At 40.7% G+C, this 12238-nt stretch overlaps 1 protein-coding gene across 1 annotated transcript in view; it reads right to left on the bottom strand.

Annotated features, from left to right (window-relative positions):
• Cpa6 (carboxypeptidase A6) overlaps positions 1–12238 on the bottom strand; it is a 339381-nt gene that overhangs the window by 252303 nt on the left and 74840 nt on the right. The window lies entirely within an intron of this gene.

The raw sequence follows: 12238 nt of genomic DNA, 5'->3' as shown, positions 1-12238 counted from the left end.
AGGGAGGATGTGATAGGGTGTTTCTGGGCAGGAGGGAACCCAGGAAAGGGGATAACATGTGAACTGTAAATAAAGAAAATATCCAATAAAACAAAAACAGGAAAAAAAAAAAAGCCTCCCCTGTGGTGGAATGATGGAAAAGCTGGGAAAGTGAGGAGGGTGACCCCATAGGAAGACCAGCAGTCTCAACTAACCAGGACCCCTGAGATCTCTCAGACACTAAGCCACTAAGGCAGCATACATGAGCTGCTCTGAGGCCCCAACACATATAAAGCAAAGACTGGGTCTGGCCCCAGTGAGAGAAGATGTTCCTAACCCTTCAGAGACATGAGGACCCAGGGAGTGGGGAGGTCTGGTGTGGTGTGGGGAGGTCTGGTGTGGTGTGGGGAGGTCTGGTGTGGTGTGGGGAGGTCTGGTGTGGTGTGGGGAGGTCTGGTGTGGTGTGCGGAGGTCTGGGAACATCCTTTTGGAGACAGGAGGGGAGGTATGGGATGAGAAACAGTCAGAGGGTGGACCAGGAAGGGGATAATGATTAAAGAATAAAAAAAATACCTAATAAATAAAAATGCCTCAAAATGCTCAAGGCTACACTTATATTCCGAATACCAGAGTATAGTCCCAGCCAGCTGAAATAAAGATTTTCAACTGGCTGTAAATTGTGTCTGAATGGTCATCTCTGCTGAGCTCTCTATAACATTATAATAAAAATAAATTTGTTTTTTTTTTATAGGCCCAGAAGCTAAATCCAAGTTCAAGGTGACATCATCTACTGAGGACCTCTATGTTGTATCACATGGCACAGAGCCAACCAAGCACACGTGAGTCAGAGTGGTAATAAAGGAATATATTCCAGAAGGAATGACATTATTCTAGAGTTAGCTTTCCTATTCCTGTGATGAGGGCATTGTCTTAGTTAGCTTCAACTGTCTACTCAACGCAGCCTAATTTCCTGAGACAGGAGTCATAATTAAGGGGTTGCTCAGATCAAACTGGCTTGTGGACATATGAATAGGTGAGTCACTTGAATGTTAATTGATGAAGGAAGGCCCAGCTCACTGTAGGCAGTGCCATTCTATGGCTATGCCCTGGTGGGAAAGGGGATAACACTGAAATGTAAAGAAAGAAAATGCCCAATAAAAGAAAAGAAAAAGAGATACAGAAAACTGGAGAAAAAGAAAGAAAGGAAAGGAAAAGATAGCTTAGTATAACCCTACAGCTTGAGCCAAAGCAATGTTCTTTCATCATTTCTGCTTCAAGCTCCTGTGGGGACTTCCCTCAATGACAGCTATCCTATAACCTGAACTGAGAACCAAATAAATCCATTTCTTCCCTCAATTGTTTTCGCTCAGGGTATTTTAATACAGTAATGGGATCAAACTAGAAAATGCATTAATCTCCTCTTGTGTGGTGCCCTCCTGTACTAAAAGCCTCTTAAAATTTCTGTTCCCCAATACTGTCACAAGGGTCATTAAATTTCAACATGAATTTTGGAGGATAAACCAACCACCTAAGCCAGATATCAAAGTCTTGTTCTTCATCCATTATCAAATCTAGTACTTTTTATTTGTAACACATCTCCAGTCTTCTCTCTTTGAATCATCTCCATACTTCTGTCATGTCTTTGAATTGGCCTCTGCCCTTCACCTTGCTTGCCTCGTGTATGTTCTTCACAAAGAAGGCCAAATTATTTTCTTTAATGCACACAACTACCCTGTCATCGCCATTTAAAATTCTTTGGTACCATATGATTATGGAAGATGAAATTCTTTTCGTATACTTAGTATGGGATGCAAAGTCATTCCCCACTGGTCCCAACTTTCTCTCTAAGCAAGTTCCCTTGGCTCTTTCTCTGTCCCTCTTTATGTTCTGGATATAAAAACTTTCTCAGCCCTGTCATAGATCAGGATCTTCTCATTCAAGTGGAAGTGTAAGTATGGCAAAAGTCTAGGTTCATATTATCCTAGTTGGGAATGGGGTGGGATGCTGATTATATTATGACTGCTTATTAAACTGTTATGGATGTTAATGAAGACAAAGGAAAGCAACATATATGTCATTTAGCACTACTGAAGGTGGGAATGAATTATATCAGCCCAAATCACAATTAACTGGTATCATTTAGGAGATGGCTTTTACTTTAAAAAAAAAATGGAGTTGTTATTACATTGACTGCTCTTAGATACATAAGTCTTTCTGCTCTGGTGCACACTAATAAAGTATTATCATTTTCTTCTTCATCTCTCTCAGATAGTTTCCCAGCACTTGGATTATTATTGAAAATATATTCTGTATGGGGGGATTTCAAATCTACACTTTAATAAACTGGAAATCTAATTATATTTTCAAAAACCACCCTGAGGTCCTATACTACATTTCAACAAGCCATTCAAGCTGAATTTTAGCTCAATGCTGGAAGCAAAACTTTACACTATCCAAGCCATTCTATTCATGAATTCCACAAATGCAATTTATTTTCACATTTATCATAAGCAACAAATAAATCATGTGTTGTTATCAAGATGCAAAGCACACTTCATAATACATTGCTTGTTCTTTTTTATTGCATTTCTTTTATTGCTTAGAGATTTTTCTGCAATGATAAGCCAAAATGATTTCTAAAAAATGAATTAGAAAAGATAGCAACCTTTAAAGTATTTCTCTCTGCTGTTGAAAATTTCATTGCTGCAGCCGCTATTTTAATAATCTAGGTAGAAAGTAGTTATGGAGGCTTGGTGATTTCAAATACAGTTGAGAATCAACAAAACCAGACCCCAGCTGGTCTGATTTGAATACTGAGGATGACAGTCATGGTACCTACATGTGAATCATTGTGGTAGCATGCATTTAGGAAGATAACTTCCCTAGGCCTGGGTTTCTCTGGATATTATATCTACTTGTAAGATGGGGAGATTAGGTGACCTGACCCACCAGGGTCGTGTTTGGCACATGAATGACCACTACAGTTTCAGAAATGATGATGATGCACGGTTTCCCTCCTTCCTTTGATCTTATTTATTCTCAAAGGGAGATCCCAAACAGCTCTTGGTGTTCAAATAATGGCTTTATGTAGTGCCTGACTCTACTGGCTTCCCAGAGCATTGTTAATTTTCTTAGACATGGCTGTCAGGGTTCAGTTAAGAGTTCAGTAATTTCAGCATTAGCTCTACCAGTAGTCATCTTCATTACTATGCTCTGGTATCACATATTTATAAAATCATTGTGATCTATATGGTTTTTATTTATAATGTTATCTTAAAGGGACAGTCTTGAAGTAGCTGGGTTATTTCTAATCTTTCTAGAAGACAAAGCACTGGTTCACTGCCTCACTTAGTCACTTTATCTAGCCATTTATGTAGATCTGAATATTCTGGTTTAAATGTGGTGACTCAAGAAGGTTACTGAAGAGGTACTTCGGGAAAGACTACAGAGAAGACAAAGCCCCAGAGAAAGGGACACTCTTGGAAGAAGGGCTAGATGGTATCAAGGCTGAAGGATGAAAACTGTCAGTCATTGAACAGTGAGTTCAGTATGCCAGTAGAGAAGGAGAGGGGTGGAGAGTATTTGGAGTGACAGGATTTGGAGACGACTGCAAGGACTCTGAGTGAGGCAAGCTGAGAGCGGTTTTAAGAAGATGAGTGGTGTGACCTGAGTGAATCTAAGAACTTTCTTCAGAGGTATCCTCATGGGCAGAAGCATCCTTCTCTGTAGTGTCTGCAGCCCTCATCAGAGCTGACCTCAAGAATGAGTCACCTCGAGTTTAAGTGTCCAGCGAGTTCCTTTGGGTCCTTTGCAAACTTTGTATCCCTAAGAAACATTCTGCAGTGGACAGTGCAGTTAAATACAGAAGATAGAGATCAGTTACAGATCAGTTACAAAGCACTTGTGTGTTCTACAAGTGTCCCAAAGATTGGAAGTTGAAATAGAGCAAGAGTAAGCAGGAACTTCTTTCTTCTCCACTTCCAAAAAGCAGTGTTCTCTGAGAATCTGGGTGCTCCAACTGCTGTACGGAAACACAGTCATTCCTATTACTGTAATTGTCTTCCTGTGACTGGTTTATTTCAGCCGTTTTCATCTGTGTTGTAGCATTTGCCAGAATCACAACCCTTTCAACTCTAACATTCCAGTGTGGGGTAACTTAAGCTCTTCCCATAGCTTTCTTTTTCCTATTTAGTAAGTCCCTTTTTCCTTCCACCCTTCTGTATCCCTTTTCTTCCACACTTTCAATACCCTAACATGAGATAGAAAAGAAGAAAGGAAGGGGGGGAGGGTGGTATCATCATTAGACTACTTCCTGCTAATTCGGGGTATTGGATTTCTGGAGGAAAGTTTGATCTTTGCTGCCAAGATAGCCAAGTTCTTCTTGTTGTTGTTTCTATTTAACAAACTGCAACCAACAACAATCAACAACCCGCCTTGCTTCTTTTGGTGGTTTAGCATTTCTAAACTGAAAAGTTCTCAGAATTCCAAACATCATGCAATCACCGAAAATTTCTGCCACTGGCAAAGTCTCCTTGTTGCTGGGGGATGAGGGAAGCAAAAGTCAGCTGCTGTGGACCGTCAGAGAGCCCACATCCCACACCGGGCATTAAAACAAAATCATATTCTTACAATGTTTCCAAAATTCTGTAATTCTCACTACACTTTCCCTTTAGCTCAGACTTAAAATCATGGACATTTTTCTTCATCTTACCCCAGTTCACGTTACCCCAGTTTCCTCTGTCAACAATTTGCAGGCCTCAGGGGAAGGCTGAGGGTAATTGTCTCCCTACTCTAAAGAGAAGGAGGAGGTCAGGGTGAGTGACTCTGTTTATAAGGTTAGATTTAGAGGTTGTAAGACTGTAATTTTCTGTTTTGAGTTCTTGTAACATGTCAAAGTTAATGTACAAGGAAATTGGCAGGGTTGTAAAAAGCCACAGACCCATTGGGCCATCTGCCGTGGCTCTGTTTCTGTCTTAGGTACTAGCACAAGTCTTTGGGTCATAACTCACAATACAGTTCTGAAAAATGAGATCTTTTGGAGTTTGTGGTGCTTCTAAGGCATCTCACCACCCATTGCTTATTCCATCTTTATGACAAAGCACTTTGTTGTTGTGTTACATTAAAGTGTGTCTCAAGAGGACACAATGCTGTATGGTACCCATCTTGGAAAGTTCTTTGATGGCAGTAATAAAGAGGCAAATTTCTCCTCTTACTAACAAGCAGTTTCTGCATCATCTCAATGAGAGCTGAGTCATGCTGAGGAATCAGGATGGGGGAGAGATGAGAGCCATGAGGCGTACATGTACAGTGGAGGACTCTTCTCTGAAAGGCAGGCAGGCAGGCCAGGTGCTGGCAACTGCAGTGAGGGGGAATTTACACTTTTCCAGACAGGAAGTGGCCACTCCCTACTGCCTGACCTTCTGTGAGGAGTATGAGGAGTTCTTTTTTAGCAGCTGAAAAGTAAAACTGTAGATCTTTTGCCAAGCCTCACACAAACATCATAGAGACCAGTCAAGATAGCCTGGTCTATGTAGTAATGATATACACCTAGTCGCAGCACTTGGGAGGCAGGGGCAGGAGGTGGGAGTGAGGCCAGCCTGGTCTTCAGAGTGAGCTCCAGGACAGCCAGGGTGACATAAAAAGAAAGAAAGAAAGAAAGAAAGAAAGAAAGAAAGAAAGAAAGAAAGAAAGAAAGAAAGAAAGAAAGAAAGAAAGGAAAACCAGTGGAGAAGCAAAGAGCTGTGTATAGGCCCATCATGGACATGGACAGCTTCGGGCAATCACAGATAGGCCTACAAGCTTCTCATTAACCACTTAAAATGACTATCAGATGAGCTTCCTTGAACTGCTTTGAATTGATTCAGCAGACATGATTTTAATAAACAATATTGAAAATCTCCATCAGAATGTTTTAATGTTTGGGGCTAGTTAACAATGGGTTTATTAATTCTTGCTTTGTAGGTGGAAACAGACAATGAGATGCAAGCAATGATTGTCTTCATAAGCAACACAACAGGAAAGAGTCATGCAGAAAGGAATCGAAGCTTCTTGCAGACTCTGAGAAGTTGAGCTGCTTGAGAAACTGAGGTTTCTCACTGTCTAGCAAGTAAAGGCCAAGTTAATTCTATCTTTCACTTTCCTCTCCCCATTCTTGCTATTCTTCTGCTTCTCATATTCATAGTATCAGTCCCACAAGTGTTCCATTTTAACCATACCAGTCCCTTTGTTCTAGAATATCCAGTGGAGATCTGTTGTTTACAGCCATACTTTTAAGTAAGCAAGCAAAAAAGTTTGAACACAAGCTTTAAATCCAAAATATCTGGGTCTTAGTGCCATATCTTTGATATGCCATGAGATTTGGGACAGGTTACATAAGACCTTGGTCTCCAGTTTGCTGAACAGTACCTATTGAGTAGTGGTAGACATGAGCTGAACTACTGATGTTCCTGTAAAGTGTTAAAAATTCCTGTGGGGTCATTTGGGGAATATAGCATAGTCAGTCAAGTATGTTAGCCTAGCTTACATGATGCCCTGGGATCAGTCCCTGATACCACATGAAACTGAAGATGGTGGTACATGCCCCTCATTGCATATTGGGAGTTAGAAATAGGAGATCAGAAGTTCACTGTAATTCTTGGCTATATAAAGAGTTCAAGACCAGCCTGGGCTACACTAGACTTTGCTACAACAAACCTTCCATAACTAATTAATGAGAAATGCATGTAATCAGAGTTCTTATAGGTCTCTCTCTTGCTGTTACAAAGCTTATAGTTTGCTCTTCAGGCTCCACTTACCTTAAAGAAACCAGCTGGGACTGACTCAGTCAACAGTCATCCCCTTGCTCAGACACATTTCCAGCCCCACCCATCTACCCCCTTCCCACTGTAGCTCCTGAATATAATCTACTTTATTTCCTTTTCTGGGTACGATAGCAGAGCATGTGAACTGGAGGATGCAAAATATCAGCCTTTGCTTAATAACAAGAATTATAAATTTTCAGCAAGCTCTTCAGAGCACTTCACTGCCTATTCCGTTAGGAAGACAGGTCCAAAGAGACCTTGGGGTTCAGGTTGGTGAGAGAGTGCTAAAAAGCATCATTAATACCAATGTGTGCCTTAGCAACCTCCAGGCAAGCATGGCAGAAAGGGGGGGGGGTACTCCGTGGGAGCTATGGCCCTAGGTGAAGCCTGTAATTCTGGTATCTGAGATGCTGGGGTGAGGAAAGGGAAGCAACAGGGCCAGAAAACTGGATACATACTCTATAATGGGACAAGAGTAGTTGAAACTCATGATCATTCTGATTCTTCCAGGAATTTTTATTGTTTGGGGCTCTGGGCATGAGAGAGAAGTTTCCTGTTCTGGGGAAGGCTGGGGAAATAGAGAGACTGGGAATTAGAGAGCATCAGAGTCCCTTTTCCTTCCTTTTAGACTATGGACTCCCTGAATGTAATCACATCTTATGTGCCAAGCAAGCATGGCCTGCGGATGTTCAGTAACTCTTTCTTATCTAAAATAAGAAAGCTATTTGTCTGGCAGGCCAACAGGCTCTGCATTAATATATCTTTTCCTACACACAGTGGTTTCACAGTGAGTCAGCTTTATGGTTACCATTGTTTCACTGGTGAACATTGCCATTTACTTCAAGAAATTAATATTTTGGAAAAGCCTGTTCATCTGACTTCAACTATTAACAATATGTTTCCCATTTCATTTAGACATCTAAATGACAACCAAACTTTTAGCCTCGTGAATTAAATATTTATCACAGCAAATCATGACAACCATGAGATAATCAGCCAAAGAGATAGCTAATCCTCTGGCTTTTCACCCAGTTTCTTTGGGTGAGGTCCTGAAATCAGTTCAGTCTTAGCTGATGACAAAATCTGTCTCAGTTATCATTGGTATGACCTGGCTTGGAAGGATTGTTCTCCAGATCTCCAGCTTCCCTTGATAGGCTGTGTCTCTGTCTGGAAGAGCTCCATGGTGCTAGGCACTGGGCCTAGGAATAAGAGGCCTGCTCCTAGTTTTCCAGAAAGCTGGGTGCAAAAAATGTTGTCAAGCTCTAAACCATCTAAGCTGACAGTAGTTGTGACCACAGATCATAAGGCAGCAGAGAGTTGGTATGAGTTTAAAACTCCAGTCGTTGAGTCTGTCCTGGTGCTGGTCAATGCATATAAATATTTCTTTAAATAGCTATCATCCATTTCTTTTCAAAGCAATCTCTTTGAGGAGAAAACTATATGTATATACCTGCTCAAAAGCTTTTCTCAACTATACATTAACCCCGCAAGTATACATTTTAAAATGATTCATTTTATTGATGAGTTGTATTATAATAAACTACTAGAAATAAATTTTGTCAAGGTAATTTCAATAGCAGCCAATGTAATAAAATTTGTATTCTCTGCATCATATATACAGAGTGAAAATATATTCACACTCAATAAAGTCTTAGGAGTCACAGTACCTCATCTGTTTGTTCATTACCTAAACACATGAGCAATTCTCTTCCAGTTTGCTCATGTGAAGGGATAGTATCAATTAAAATGAGTTAAACAATGCTTCCAAATTATGATACTTAGGATCATTTATAAGTGCAGAGTTAGCTCTTTCCTCACCATGTAGTAACTGTTCTTTAGTTATTATTTAAAATTTAATGGATCTTTTAATTATTACGCACATATTTCACAGATGATAGTGCTCTAGGAAGAAGAGGAGACACCTGTTGGAAGTGGTGTTTATCTGTTTTTAAAGCTCATTTCAAGTAATAATATTTTAGGTATTCAGCCAATCAAACATTCCAAAAAGGATTTCTAAGTGTTCAAATAACCCCCCCACACACACACACTTCTCAATCTGAGCGACCCTCCTTTCAAAATATCCTTCCTTGCATGTAAGCAGACTCTGAGACTTTATTCAGTTTTTAATGGTTTCTCTTCCCATAGCAAGCAAAGGACAAGCTCTATGTGAGCAATATATGTGTATGTACATATGCATATACATATGTATATATGTGGGGCATTGGGCTATACAAAGACAGTCTGGTCTCCAGTTGAGCTGAGGTCTGAACCCCAGAGTGGTGATAATTCACCTACATGGCACAGTAGGCCCTCATGTCTCCTGGACTCAAGGATTCTGTCGAAGTTACTCCCTCCTCAGCCCCCACAGGAGAAGCATGGCTTTTAATCATGCAGACAATATCCCAAACTTCTGACCTTCAGGCTAAACTCCTCCCCGTTACCTAGCAACAGTAAAGATAACAGCTCACCATAAGAGGGGCTGCTTGGCCCCTCATCGCTCTCTTATTCTCTCCTCTCTCTCTCCTCGTCCTCTCCTCTCACTCTCTTACTCTAGCCTTTGTTCTCTTCTCTCCTCTTGGCCATGGCCAGTCTCTCTATCTTTTTCTACCCTCTCTCTTCCCCCGCTGCCTTTCTACAATAAATCTCTAAAACCATAGACTATGTCTGTTCAAGGCCCACTCGCTTGGATGATGGGATAGGCTTTCCTTTAATAAGCCGTTTCTTTTTTCTTTTCTTTCTTTCTTTCTTTTTTTTTCTTTTTTTTAGATATTTCCTTTATTTACACTTCAAATGCTATCCCAAAAGTTCCCTGTACCCTCCCCCCCACCCAGCTCCCCTACCTACCCACTCCCTCTTCTTGGCCCTGACGTTCCCTTGTACTGGGTCATATAAAGTTTGCAAGACCAAGGGGCCTCTCTTCCCAATGATGGCTGAATAGGCCATCTTCTGCTACATATGCAGCTAGAGACATGATCTCTGGGGTTATTGGTTACTTCATATTGTTGTTCCACCTATAGGGTTGCAGACCCCTTCAGCTCCTTGGGTACTTTCTCTAGCTCCTCCATTGGGGACCCTGTGTTCCATCCAATAGCTGACTGTGAGCATCCACTTCTGTGTTTGCCAGGCACTGGCAGAGCCTCACATTGGAAGACCTTCCTGTGCTCCAGTCAAGGCCCAGACTAAGGACTCTCACCTTCGTGGGAACCTCTTTCCCTCTGCCCTCTCTCCTGCAACTCTGGGGCTGAGGGTGTCGCCATGGGGCCGCTGGTTTCAGGGGCTGCCCCTTGTTCACCCCCTGCTGAGTGGGGTCAGAGGCTTAGATGCCCACCAGGGCTGAGAGGAAAGCATCTGGCAGCCCTCCAGTGTCTGCCTGCCCAGAGCATAGGAGGAACTCTGGCCGGCCGTGGGATCTTTCCCTCCCACCTCCTTCTCCTACTCACTTCTAGTTTCCAACATGTATATTTATACAGAGTCTCTTGTATCACAGGCTAGCCTTCTGTTCTGCCTGTCTTCATCTCCTAAGTGATTGGTCAGGTATATGAGAGACTGACACCAGGGTTTTGGGCATTCTAGGCAAGCACTCTACCAAGGAAGGTATACACTTGGCACAAGGCACTCTCATATTAAGCATTAAATATGCAAAAATGAAAGCCTTGGTCAAGAAACCTACTGTTAAGCAAGGAAACTGACACATCCCAGTTGGAGCCGGACTTTGGTGAGCTAATTCAGTTATCAACCAATGCAGTTATTCTTGCCAAATACTCTAATAAAGATACTGAGCTTCATGTAACTACTACCATTGCTAATCATGAATGGACTTTTAATGACTACACTCTTAATTGAGTGTCCTTAATTACATGCTCACTTAAAATGTGACATTTCACATGTTCAGGAGTTCTAAGCAGTTGATTTTTGCTCCAGGAGCTATTTTCAGTGGGGATGAACATGCAAGTGAATGAAATTTGAACGTTGTCTGAGGGCTGGTCCAATTACACATGTACATCTATATAGAAACTTAGGGGGCAGACATCCAGAAGGAAAAATAAATGGCTTGTCACAGATGTCTGGAGTTTCTCCATAATACAGTACTAAGCCCTCATTCATGAACAATGCATTCCGAGACCCCAAGTTTCCTAGTTAAAATCACATTAATGTGCACTATGGCTTTTCCTATACATAACTTGATAAAATTTAACTTATAAACCAGATGTGGTAAAAAGCTTAAAGGCAACCGTTAATAATAAATAATAATAATAAGATAATTATGATAGACTATTATAAGTTGTAAACATACAAATTTGTATTTTAGAGTTTTCCATGTGTTATTTTTGGGCCACAGCTGATCATAGGCAATTAAAATGTGTAAAGTGAGACCATGGATAGGAGGGAAGTGCTATATTACTGTGTCTAAGAACAAAACCAAAATACAGAATCTTGACCCAAGGACAAAACAGAGCATCTACTATGGAAACTAGGAGAGCTCGGCACCACCGTGCGTCTATAATCACTGATTGATCATGATCACTTTTCTTTACAAGGCTTAATTATCAGCCTTGGGTTCATTTAGGGATATGCTCATATTTCAGAATGATTTCTTACTAAACTGGTTAATATGAAATTCTTCATATGTATGATACTCTTGTGTCCTGAAGAACTAGATCCACATGTACTGGGACCTCTGGAGGGCTGGGGTGGCTGAGAAATTTTCCCAAGCAAGACACAGAATACAAATGTATGAGTTGTTCAAGGGGAACAACTTAAAGTCAAGGGGAATTTTCAGCCTAGACAAGTGAAGCCATTTATTACTAGTATAGGCAAATATCCTTTTCCATCATATTGAGACCTTTCTAGGACCTCGAGTACAATAGGGATAGCTCTTGGGAGAAACATACATAACTTTAAAATGATCACTTTAAGATGCTGATTCAATATTGTACTTGAAGTTCTAGCCAGAGCAATTCGACAACAAAAGGAAATCAAGGGGATACAAATTGGAAAGGAAGAATTCAAAATATCACTATTTGCAGATGATATGATAGTATTTATAAGTGACCCTAAAAATTCCACCAGAGAACTCTTAAACCTGATATACAGCTTCGGTGCAGTAGCTGGATATAAAATTAACTCAAACAAATCAGTGGCCTTTCTCTACACAAAGGATAAACAAGATGAGAAAGAAATTAGGGAAATAACACCCTTCACAATAGTCAAAAAAATATAAAATACCTTGGTATGACTCTAACTAAGGAGATGAAAGATCTATATGACAAAAACTTCAAGTCTCTGAAGAAAGAATTGAAGAAGATCTCAAAAGATGGAAAGATCTCCATGCTCATGGATTGGCAGGATTAATATAATAAAAATGGCTATCCTGCCAAAAGCAATCTACAGATTCAATGCAATCCCCATCAAAATTCCAACTCAATTCTTCACTGAGTTAGAAAGGGCAATTTGCAAAT

This window comes from Mus pahari, chromosome 22, assembly GCF_900095145.1.
Source record: "Mus pahari chromosome 22, PAHARI_EIJ_v1.1, whole genome shotgun sequence".
Classification (NCBI taxonomy): Eukaryota; Metazoa; Chordata; class Mammalia; order Rodentia; family Muridae; genus Mus; species Mus pahari.
Note: the sequence above shows the minus strand (reverse complement) of the source record. Positions and strands in the feature narration are given on the sequence as shown.